The 13279-nt window shown below is 44.2% G+C and overlaps 1 protein-coding gene across 5 annotated transcripts in view; it reads right to left on the bottom strand.

Moving 5' to 3' along the window:
* The window catches only part of NEXMIF (neurite extension and migration factor), a 596318-nt gene that overhangs the window by 266752 nt on the left and 316287 nt on the right, over positions 1-13279 (bottom strand). For all 5 annotated transcript variants that reach the window (XM_068247579.1, XM_068247580.1, XM_068247581.1 and 2 more), the window contains one exon: positions 3177-3237. The gene's annotated coding sequence lies outside the window, so the exon portion shown is untranslated. The remainder of the gene's footprint in view (positions 1-3176; positions 3238-13279) is intronic.

Below are 13279 nucleotides of genomic sequence, written 5' to 3' on the forward strand. Positions count from 1 at the left end.
AGGCCGGTGACATTGCCCACCGGGCGGCCATGATATCTGTCTGTAGTGAAAGCCATAACGTTCATTGCGCCGAGCATTACCATAGCAACGCGTGTACACAGTCAACGCAAGGTACACTGTTTATGTGCCTTGCTACGGTAACGCTTGTTGCGCAATCTGCACAACAATTTTCACCACGGTGGGAATGTTACTGGCCTTTTGCGAATCAACCTCCAAATGTATTGTACAACAGTGCTTGAAACAGCAACACAGCAAATGGTTTGATTTTTACAAATTGGTGAGAAAAGAAAAGATGCTTTCACAGCAATCAGAGCCTCATTTAAGTGGAATTCTAGGCATGAAAATTAGCCCAACAAACTAACCACCTACCATTGCCTTGCATTTTACACAAAGCTTGCAAACACATCATGTAACTGCAGTTTGCACTTTCCATTGTGTAATATAATTCTGAATGGCTTCTGCTAAGACAAAACAAACATTAAATTACTTGGAAGGGAGCCAATGTAGCTGTGTTTGAAATAGAAAATACATGAACAGTAGTGGTGCTACTTACTGGTCTTTCACCATACTGGGGAGAGAAATCTGCCATGGATTAGGCCCGGTTCACATCTGCGTTTTTTTATGGAACCTAACTGGAACGTATACTGTACAAACGGAACGGGTGTGAAAGGATCCAATGTTAACCTATTGGACCATTCACATGCGTCTGTTGGTACAGATACGTTCCGTACGTTCCGTTCTCCTGACCAAAAAAATGCTGCAGGCCGTAATCTTTCAGACCGTTCTGCCCAGCAGAACGGATCTGGACAAAAAATGCTGCTGCATTGGGGCAATGGAAAACGGAACGTTTCTTTACCCTAGTGAAGAAACAGACCGTTCCACGGGGGATGGGGGGATGTGGCGAAGTGAACCTGACTGGCGGGAGGGTGAGGGAATGTGCAGCAGTCGGGCGGGTGGGTGTGCGAGGGTAACCAGGCCTCTGATACATACCTAAAGGCCAACGGTAGAAGCTTCCGTCTTCTTCCGCTTCATGTGACTAGTCACATGACGTGCTGTGTAATCACAGCGCAAGAAGAGAGAAGCAGCTGCCGCTGCCATTAGGTATGTATTTTCTGGCAAACGGAGTGAAAACTGATCCGATCCATCGGTGATCAGATGAGTTTTCCCAATCCGTTTGCCAATGTGCATAGAGCCATCCGGATCCGGTGAAGCGGATCCGTTTGGCTCAAATTTTCTAATGTGAACTGGGCCTTACAATTTCCATACACCCTGTGGTTTCCTGCTTCATAGGGAAACTGAGTTATGGGCAGACACACCCAAGTATTACTCCTTCTCTAGCTGCACTAAATGGGCTGATCCATCACAGCGCATTATACTATGCCCCAACAACTGAAACTGCAGACTCTTTCCTACTGCCAAAATCACCACAAGAAAACACCAGGCAAGCCAGTGAGTAGTGATGGTTTTCGACTTTAGCATACTGAATTCAGAACACCCAAATACTCCCAAACACCAAACTATACATGCCGGTATTACTAGAACAGAGACGCCAAAATGGGATAGTATACACTTAAAGCAGTTTAAAAATCGAGGTAGTGGTGGACTTACCTTCCCATAGATGACTCAGTTTTGTCAAATTCAAGTAAATATGACTTCATTTAATACTCCACTGTGCAATGCGTTTTGCAGGTGTGACCGGCTTCATCAGGCAAAAATATGTAGTAACTGTAATGAACTAGGAACGGTCCAAGCTCCTCCTTCCAAAGCTGAGAGGAGGAAGTATAGGGGTCACATGAAACACACCGTGAGGCACAACTAACTGAACTCCCCCGATTCTGTCTGCTTGTTTGGTACTGAAATGGTGCTGAAGTGTGTTGTTTGTGTGTTCCAAGTTCAATATGATGAATTCAAACACCAGCACTACCAGTGAGTGTGGTTTTATGACAGTTTTTGAAATGACTGGTCCAGAAAAATGCAAATTTACCTATCTGGGCAGTGCAGACTTTGTAGTTTTTAGGACTACTTGCAGATCTGCTCTACACTCTCCTATTGGACTCCCGGAGTCAACAGAGGTGTAACAATACAACAGGCCACCATTTTATCAAAATGTAGGTTTCTATCTACAGATCCAATTTGTAACTTTTAGCTGCTGATATGTCCTGTTGCCGTATTGAAGTTCAATGCAGTGGTATTGGCAGGTAAGGGTACATATTTTAAAATTAAAAAGGAAAGTAAATACTGTTTATGTGCAAAGACATATCATCAAAGTGCATCATTTACACTTCAAAAACTGTTCTACAGTGGCAGTCAGGTCAGGCAGTTTATCATAAAGCCAGGTTTGATGTTAAGCCCATCCTTCAAACGTCTAAATAGTTTCATAAACTCTAAATAGTTTCATAAACATGTCCTTTCATTACCTGACTTGAATCCCCCTTTAAGTCTCCCATGCTGTGGGCAGGTGGGCTCAACATGTACTGCTACACAGTGGAAAATAAAGACAAAGACAATGAGACCCCTGTAGGACTGACTGCACTTCAAAACACCTGCTCACACCACAGGAGACTTAAGAGTTACCATATTGGGGGGATTCAAGTCAGGTAATGAAAGAAGGACATGTGAATCTAGGAATGAAACTGTTGATGTACCTAGGAAGGAAGCAGAGAACTTTTTCACCTTTGTTTACTCCCTAATTACAAGTCTAACTGATAATTTGTCCTGCAGTCAGCAATGATATCAGCTTAAGTGAGGTGTAAATATGCATTCAAATGACATCAGCCCAGTCTTATAGTGCTTCATATTCATTTTGTACTATGTTTAATGTTTTAGAGCAAAAATGTAATTCTGAGCACAATCCCACTTCCTGGAGCATCACAGGACAGAGCTATAAGATCAATAGAATCCCACAATCAAAATGGCATCCTTAATTGGCTCTTCAGTCTAGCAAGGTTCTTCAGTCTAGCGAGGTGCCCTTTCTGCCCACTAACTAAAATGTTTCATAGCATCAGCTTGAATATTAGTTTAGATTTTCACTATTGCACTAAACATAAATAAAACATACAGTATTGCATGTAAAACATACATTTGCTATTGATTAAACCTAGTTTTGGGAAGGCGTTGCAGATGGTAGTATTATATGAATCATATATTTGGAAATGCAAATGTAAGGTTATTGTTACCTGTTGCCGAGAGGACCCATTCAATAGCACTTCTCTCTTTCCTAAAGATGGACGGAGGAACCTTGAAAAAGAGAAGAAGCATTGGATTAATATGATAGATTGCACCTGTTTTACAGCGAGAAGCAGAAAACACGCAGGTGGGGACAGAATTCAAGGGAAAGCTGTCATACTTTCTTATCACTGTGGTAAGACCTGACATGGTAATTGCAGATCAGACGCATCCGTTGCACTGTATTTATCTTTTATCTTTCCGGCCCTTTCTTGGCCTGAAAAAATGTCAAATTATCAATAGTAAATTATTCTTTATTGCCAACCTCCTTATATGCAGCTCCTGTGGATGGAAATATTGTGACCTATTATGTCCCCCTGAAAGAGGAATGAAATTGCCTGGTATTTATGGTAATGCCACATTTTAGCACACTTTTGTGCTTAGGCCTCCCCACCCATCTGTCTGTCTTACTACTGTAGAAAAGGAAGGACATACAAAGGCAAACAGGCTAGAAAGCTTTAATGTCATTTACTGATTTGTCTCCTTATATTTCCACTTGCAGACTAGCAGCAAATTCATTCTAGTCTTAAAGCAAACCTGACAGCTGGCTAAACTGTGAGGGGAAACTTGCAGCCCGCTGGAGCTCTGAGGAGAGCTGTATGTCCAACTGAGCAGCAGCAGGAAACACTGAAGGCAGAAAGGTAGGGATGTCACCTCAGGGGGAAGCCTTTGGTTTATTAGTCACTTTCAAAAATGGCATAATGTAATACTCAGATTACAGTTGTGCTGATCCTCGGCCTCTAATATTTTCAGAGTCACTGACTGACCCAGAACAGGTATGCAGATCGATGTTCTGACTAATCTGTAATATCACTCGCTGCAAGGTGGCCTCGGGTCTATTGAACTAGGTAGAGGCAAGGCTGGGACAAGGTTCAAGCACCCAAAGGTGGGTTTCTATATAATATAAACATGACTTTCATTATAACTAACAGAATCATTGCTATCTGTTGGCTCACACCAAGCTATTTTGGGGTGTGGCACTCACAAGGAACTTATCCAGTGATGGTTACTTTTGCCTACTTTTGAGGATTTCATGAAAATGTGAAATCGTACAGTTCCTGCACTCATATTAAATACAATCCTACAGCGTCAAAGGGAGACGAACCATTGGCTCAGTTGTGATGATGTGACACCTGTATACGTTTTTTGCTTATATATCAAGATGTTGCTTGTATATCAAGTCACAATTTCAGAAACATTTGCAAAGCGCTCTCAAACCAAGTTACTCTCAATCCAAGATTTTACTGTAAATAATAATGGTCTCCTGACTCCGGGTTTATTGTCAGATTGTGGGATTGGAGGTTCTCATTTGGACTCAGTTCTTTTTGTGTAGCCTGCATTTCAGCATTGCTTATACTTGTTGAGCACACGCTGTAACTAATGTAAAACACTGGGTAAAACATATAAAATAAATATAAAATATACTAAAAACTGCTTAAAATGGGAGATAGTGGTGGACCTATTTCCCGACAGAAGACATAATTGATCTATTTGAAAAAAAAAATCTTTATTGAAGTACACTGCACTTACCAAATGTTATCTTCATAGGCATCTCTGACCGCCATAGGCGCCTATTATAAAAGCCACGATTTGTGGCAAAGAATGGAAATTCGGGCGCGCTCCAAGCCAGCTATGTAATGCTGCAATTTGCATATCGGCAAGCCTCGGTGCCCACAATTTTATTGGGCACTTCCGTGTGCCCAAATTTCCCCTCTATGTTGCAAAACCACAACTTTGTGGCAGAGGGGTAGGTTAAGATTAGGAGGGGGTGGTTAAGTGTTAGGCACCATCTGAGGAAAGGGGGGGGGGTTAAGGGCTAGGCATAGGTAGAGGGAGGGTTAATGGTTAGGCATTGGTACATGGAGGTCTTAGGGTAAGGCGTCGGTAGAGGAAGTGTTCTAAGAGTAGGGTAAGGTTAAGATATACTAAAATATCATAAAGATTACAGAGATTTTACTATTGGAATTAAGTTGTAGATTATCAGTAGTTTTAGAATATCAGTAATTTTAACAATATTCTATTAGCAGCAATACCCCGCACCCTTTTTCCCAGGTGCCTTTTTACATGAACGCTATCTTCTGTCCACCGTTGGTGGAGGGGTGTTACCCCTTGCTTCCAGAAACTACAGAGAGTGACTTCTTAACTCAAGTGGGGTTGGGTTTATTCTCCCTACCAGACTACACAGCGATTGTCTTAGAGGTAACCCACTTTGGAGAGTATTAATCTTAGGCCATTTATTACCACTTTTAATCAGTACATACTACACCATATTGGGCTCTTGGTTCCCCCCAGATCCCCCCCCCCCCCCCCCCGCACTTTGTGTTTCTTACATTCTGTGGTTAGGCTTCCCTGCAAGTCAATTCAAATGCAATGAAGGTGGTTATAGAGGTGCGGCTATCTGAACTTAGAATAGGTGTCAATCCAGAGAAATGACTGCTCATATAACAGAGTACAGTTATGAAATCTGAGATGCACATCTATCCTCTCCACCAGCTTCCGTTTGGATTTTTCTTCCTTTTGAATTGTTCTAAGCCAGTGAGCGAAGCTCTTGCAAGCAATGTATCCCATGTTAACCTATGGATCCGTTCACATCCATCCATTCAAACAGATCCGTTCTGCACGATCGGCTAAATGGACTGCAAGTTTCCTGCTGCAGTTATTCTTCCGGATTGCTGAGCCCAGTGGAACTGAAATGAAAGCATGCATTGGGGGCAATGAGAAAATGGAACGTTTCTTCACACTAGTGAAGAAATGGAGCATTCTATCCAGCAGAATTAACTTTGCTGATGGGGTCTCGGGGGGGGGGGGGGGGGGGGGTGGGGGGGGGGATATGGGGAAACAAAACGGAAACAGCGGAAGGCAGACAAATTGAAAACGAATCCGATCGACCGGTATGAACACAAGTGTGAACCGGGCCTAATAATAGCAACTGAGTCAAAATGGATGTTCATAGTTTACAAAAAAGACTGAAGAATCTTTTGTACTTGCTCAATTCACTTAATCGTGGTTCCCTCCCTAGAATCGGTCCCTAATCTGCATCAACACGCAAGCAAACTCTTCATGCTCTAGAACCTATTTTCAAGCTGAAGGCAATTCTAGTTCTTAACTTTTAAAAAAAGGGGACTCATGTATGCACATATATCAGTATTTTCTCCAAGGAGTGACAAACTCTACCACTAAAGGTAGCCATACACTGGTCGATTTGCCATCAGATCGACCAACAGATAGATCCCTCTCTGATCGAATCTGATCAGAGAGGGATCATATGGCTGCCTTTACTGCAAACAGATTGTGAATCGATTCACCATCTGTGAATCTGCCGCTGCCCCCCCCTCCCCCCTGCCAGCTATACATTACCTGTCCCCGCTGTCTTCTTCTCCACGCTGGGCTCCGAGTCCGGCTGGCTTCACTGACCTTCCTGCCGGGACAGGAAGTTCAGTGAAGCCAGATGGACTCGGAGCCCAGCGCGGAGAAGAAGAGAGCGGAGAGAGCGGGGACACATGGCGGCGGACCAGGTAATGTATTGCAGCTAGCGTCGGTCGTCGGGCATTCGTACGCCGCTGTCAACGCACTCCCAACCCGCCGGCGATCGAGCAAAATCTTCCGCATAGACGGATCGACGGGAACTATTGATTTTGGACGGAAATCGATCGTTCTGTCAGCGTTTGCGCAACGATTTTACCTCAGATTCGATCGCTGTGATCGAATCTGCTGTATATCAGCGGGAAAATTGTTAGGTGTATGGGCCCCTTAACATCATTAAATAAAGGGTTGAGCTTGCACAGGGAAAATCAACGGTAGTTATGCCACTGGGACCTATCGTAAATAAAGGGAAAAGAAGTGCATACTAAGGGATGTGGTCAATTTACATGCAAACAATTATTAACCCTCAGCACTTACAATACATGCTCACAACAGAGCTATTAAAATGGAAGATCTTAGTTTTCAAAAAAGACCAGTGTCCAAATCAAACACCTATCCAGCGCTGGGAACTGGGAACTGGGACCCCCCCCCCCCCCCCGAAGATCTTCTTGTGGGCACTTGGAGCACGCAATAGCAGCTCTCCATTCAGACTGTGGTGGAAACAGCTGAGCACGATCGTATCCGCTCTGCTGTGTAGGTACACTGGTGGTACTTGAAAATTGTCAGGCGATAAAAGAGGTACAATTAGTGCAAAGGTTGAAAAGACCTGGAATAGAAGACTTCCCATCTTCTGTATGTTGATTATGATGAATGTGCAGATGAACTGCCATCTGGATCTGCAGTAGTAGGCAATCATGGCTTCAAATGTGCAATGAATGAATAAAGGAGACTTTTTGGAATCCCCACAAAAAGATGTAGTAGTCAAATATCTGTCAGAACTATACGTGTAATAATACCTGCTGTCAGTGATAACGACATAGGAAAAATAATAATTTATAGTGGATTTTTAGGCCCCGTTCACACTGCACGCGTTTGTGTCCGTTTTTAAGGTACGCGTTTTATGTGCGTTTTACGAGGGCCAGAAAAATCAATACAAAGGTATGGCCCTCGTTCACATATACGCGTGGCAAACGTATGCGTGTCAGAAACGCATAGTTGGATGCATTTCTGTGCGTCGCGCACAGAAACGCATTGCAATGAAAGTCAATGGGCGCGCACTAAAAACGCATGGCATGCGTTTTTGTATGCGTATTCGGAGGTGCGTTTCTCGTCGGAAGTGTAGCTGACATCCGGCGTGATGCACTTCCTTTGCAAGATAGCGGCGAGGAAGAAGAGAGGAGGGCGCGGCTCGGGCTCCGCACGCAATAGCGGGGGAACAGTCGTCCGGAAGCTAATTTGTACAGAGGAGCTGATAGTGAGGGTTCAGGAGCATCCTGAACTCTATGACAAGGGGCATCCCAGGTACAAAGAGGGGAACCGTGCCATGTACATCTGGATGCAGATAGCACAGACCTTCTATACTGAGGAATGAGATGATTTCACTGAATTACAGCGAGAGGAACTTGGTAAGTGCATGGGGACCACTGTTGGTGTGTACTGGGGCCTATCTGCCTACCTATCACTGGGGACCACCTGCCTAGCTGTCACTGGGGACCACCTGCCTGCCTGTCACTGGGGCCTATCTGCCTAGCTGTCACTGGGGCCTATCTGCCTACCTATCACTGGGGACCACCTGCCTACCTATCACTGGGGCCTATCTGCCTACCTATCACTGGGGACCACCTGCCTAGCTGTCACTGGGGACCACCTGCCTACCTATCACTGGGGACCACCTGCCTGCCTGTCACTGGGGCCTATCTGCCTAGCTGTCACTGGGGCCTATCTGCCTACCTATCACTGGGGACCACCTGCCTACCTATCACTGGGGACCACCTGCCTACCTATCACTGGGGACCACCTGCCTGCCTGTCACTGGGACCTATCTGCCTAGCTGTCACTGGGGCCTATCTGCCTACCTATCACTGGGGACCACCTGCCTACCTATCACTGGGGACCACCTGCCTACCTATCACTGGGGACCACCTGCCTACCTATCACTGGGGACCACCTGCCTACCTATCACTGGGGACCACCTGCCTGCCTGTCACTGGGGCCTATCTGCCTAGCTGTCACTGGGGCCTATCTGCCTACCTATCACTGGGGACCACCTGCCTACCTATCACTGGGGACCACCTGCCTACCTATCACTGGGGACCACCTGCCTGCCTGTCACTGGGACCTATCTGCCTAGCTGTCACTGGGGCCTATCTGCCTACCTATCACTGGGGACCACCTGCCTACCTATCACTGGGGACCACCTGCCTACCTATCACTGGGGACCACCTGCCTAGCTGTCACTGGGGCCTATCTGCCTACCTATCACTGGGGACCACCTGCCTGCCTGTCACTGGGGCCTATCTGCCTAGCTGTCACTGGGGCCTATCTGCCTAGCTGTCACTGGGGCCTATCTGCCTACCTATCACTGGGGACCACCTGCCTACCTATCACTGGGGACCACCTGCCTGCCTGTCACTGGGGCCTATCTGCCTAGCTGTCACTGGGGCCTATCTGCCTACCTATCACTGGGGACCACCTGCCTACCTATCACTGGGGACCACCTGCCTACCTATCACTGGGGACCACCTGCCTACCTATCACTGGGGACCACCTGCCTACCTATCACTGGGGACCACCTGCCTACCTATCACTGGGGACCACCTGCCTACCTATCACTGGGGACCACCTGCCTAGCTGTCACTGGGGCCTATCTGCCTACCTATCACTGGGGACCACCTGCCTACCTATCACTGGGGACCACCTGCCTGCCTGTCACTGGGGCCTATCTGCCTAGCTGTCACTGGGGCCTATCTGCCTACCTATCACTGGGGACCACCTGCCTAGCTGTCACTGGGGACCACCTGCATGTGGCATTCAACCACTATTGATGATTGGGCTATGTGTAATATATTGAAATGAAATATGATGTTGTGTTCTTCTTTCAGGATTTGAAGCTAAAACAAGATGGAGATCTGTCAAGGACAGTTACATCAGAGATTTAAAGTTAGAAATCCAAGAAAGTAGAAGTGGTGCTGGAGCTTCAACTAGAACGCCTTATAAGTATCGGGAGAACATGCAGTTTCTTCGGCCATGCGTCGAGCTGAGAGAGTAAGTTTTTGTTTTTTTTATGGAAGGCTTATGCTTTGTATGCACATTGTCACATACAGCATAGTACACATCATACATTTTTGGCAAGGAATGTAAGTTACATTCACCATTCCAATACGGTGGCCATACACTAATCACTTTGACATACAAGTTACCAACAGATACAATCCCTCTCTGATCTACAACTTATTGCAAGCCACCTTTAATCTGCAGTTTGTAGCCAAACTGTCCTTTAATGCCTGTAATTGTACAACATCTGATACGACAAATGCATACAGACATTTGTACGGTGTCTACTTCGTACACATAACATCGCTGAAGAATTCGCATAAAACATGTAAAAAGGAGTGGACACACGCAGTACAGAAGGCAATGGCTTCTGTACTGTAGCTTTCTGTAGTGTGTGTGTACGCACCTTAATATCTAAACAATGTTTTTAAAAAAATTTGTTTTGTATTATGCTCCTTTGTACTTGCACTATCTTCATCACTTGTGGCCTCTTTATTTCTTATCATTTCGATGCCGGATAAGTACGTAAGTATACTGTGGAAGAGTTAACAATGAATATTTTCTCTTCTAGTTCCAGGACAGAACTACAAAACAGAATGCTTGTGTGTACATTTATTGAAATTTCGTTTCCCTTTGTCAGATGTGTCATTTCCAAACAGAACGCAGGATAATATACCGCTAGCTATTACCCTTGATGACAACAGCAATTCAAATCTGGATTGTGTGGGTGAGGCTGGAAGTGAGACACAAGAAAGGCCAACAACCTCAGAGGTGCAGGAATCTGAGGAGAACACTGCCTCGCGACGCCAGGTTGCTGGAGCGACTCGAGGAAATGCAAGAGAGTAAGCGAAAAAAATAAATAAAAGTAATGATAATGAAGAACTCATGACTTCTTTGAAGTCTGTTGTGACTGTCATGGAACAGCAGAAAAGCAATGCTTATGTGTTGGCTATGAGTCTGATTCCTCTCATTGAGGAAGTTCCAAAAGAGCAAATGTTTAACTTGAGGCGTGTATTGATAGATGCCATACAGAGTTGTATTCCTAAACCTGCTTCAGAAGCTTCTAATCGTACACCGGCTGTCACACCACAACCGCGTGTCGAATTAGATTTGAATCAGATCAGGTACAGTCAAAGTAACGTGCAACATGTGCAAGTCCCAGGTGTTCCTGTTCATCGCCCACTTTGTGGCCCCCCTTCCAATGTAAGTACCAGAGGTACTGAACAGGTAGCTGGTAATTACTTGCAAGTGCCTGAAATCAATAACAACCCTTACATGCATCCCCGGGAAGGGCCCTTTTCACCTTACTCAAATGCAAATGTGCAAGGTGCTAGCAGTGGTCATATGCAACGACAAAGTGAAGGCCCTCGTTATCTGTCTCAAACTCCGGCAACGGCCCCGACACCACCCACTGGCCCCAATGCTGAAGGTAATGTGTTCACAGAATCTTTGAGGTCAACTTCATTTTCCTATCAAGAATCCCTGTACTTTGAGAATCTATAGGTCATAACGTTTTATGAAACAAGGTTTGGTTACAGTACAGTTAAGTTCTTTAATATTTAAAGGTTTGTAAAGGAAAGTTTGTTGTTACAAATGTTGTTTATTTTAAGGAGAGAATGTACTTTGGTACATGTTTGTTGAGACGCACTATTATGTTCATCTCAGTGTTATATGCAAGGTAACATTACCAGCAATGAAACGCCCCCCCAAAAAAAGTTGCTAAGTGCGTGGTTACACACACATGTCTTGTAACATGCCGCTACGGTTCATGACATGTGAACCTGAGGCTATACAGTGTTAACAATAGACCAATGCAGAAGAAACAAAAATTTGCACCTTTCTGTAACAATTTTATGTATGATGCAATGAAATGCAACATGCTCCATTGTTATTCCTTTCTTCAGTATTTCCATGTGCCATTGTGTTGCAGAGGTAAATGGAATGGAATAGCAAAAAACCTGAACCATGTACATTTCAATTATGATACATACCCTCGTTACATAGGCGTACAATGATTTGTTTTCTGTACATTGGTATTTAAAGAAAAAACTACCCTGTAATCTTTCTTCCTTGTTTATGCATTCGTGTAGCAAAGGCCTCAGAAGGACTCAGTGAGACCTCGGCTCATTTTGTACTTTCAATCTTGATTTTATCAACAATACAAAAAAGCTGAATCATTACAGCACAACCACAAGTACGCAGCCTTGCTCTTTAAAACCCTCATACAACTCTGACTCCACTATAATACTCCCATAAAGAAGGCAGACTGCATATTCACAAATTTGTTAACTCAGAACTGAGTACTGGAAAAGTGTACTGCACAGGATGAAAACAAAGCAGGGTAGTTTTTTTTTAATGGCCGCAGTACTGTATATGACGATCTATATGCAAGTGCTTCATTGTTGAGTCCACGTTTAGATAACACATGTTTTGCTATGTTACATCTTGGTTATGTTGATGGTAAATACAGTAAGCATACACAGAGGGACGTCTTTACTAGTGCACAAGCACATGACCTGACACGTTTAGTCACAGTACACTGGGGCGTATGAATACCTAATAAAAGGTTAAGGTACTGATTTATGTACAAGACTTTGAAATAGTTGCTTATGTTGTATGTTACCTTCATGTTCAGTGCACCAAACAAGCAGCAACGTTAGTAGTATATTGTACACTGCAATTTATAAGAACAATGCTGTATTGGTGTATGATGTGTTGCGCACAACCAAATGGCGCTTTGCAAGAGATGTTGTCTTTAAAACAACAACAAATAAACATGTTAAATGTTCCCTATTGCTTTGTCACTATATTTCAGCTTTTCAGAATAACTATTCTTAAATCACTACAATTGCAGTAAATGTGTTTGTGCATTATAATCCTGTATTCCCATGGATCACATCCATGTCTAATGTTTCAAAGGACCACCTCTGTTCACAATCTTCGGCCCCACCTTTGTCATATCAAGAATTTGGAGTTCACATGCTCTGCCACCTGGTGGACAGGGCTGAACTTGCTGTTGGAAAAATATAACCTTCTGAACACAGTCAACACCATTCCCGTGTGTAAATTAGAGGTGTACACGACATACACAAATAAACACGTGTGCATACATGGAATCCTTGGTGATGTGAGATTTCCAAGATGTACGTGTAAACTGGGAAGCATATAAGAATATGATATGTAATTAATACAACATTCAAAACCAGTAACAGTTGGTAGCAGGGGATGCAAATTTATTTAGTACACATTGGCACATGAAGTAAATTGTTAGGCTGCATTGCTATTGCTTGTACCAATGTTTCCATAGATAGTTAGCACATGTTAACACATAATGTGCAAGCTGATCTCTCAGACGAATGGCATTTATGGTTGCTCTTGGAGCTGCTCTGTGAGATGCCATGCTAATGGGGGTATCCGA

This window comes from Hyperolius riggenbachi, chromosome 8 (assembly GCF_040937935.1).
Source record: "Hyperolius riggenbachi isolate aHypRig1 chromosome 8, aHypRig1.pri, whole genome shotgun sequence".
Lineage (NCBI taxonomy): Eukaryota > Metazoa > Chordata > Amphibia > Anura > Hyperoliidae > Hyperolius > Hyperolius riggenbachi.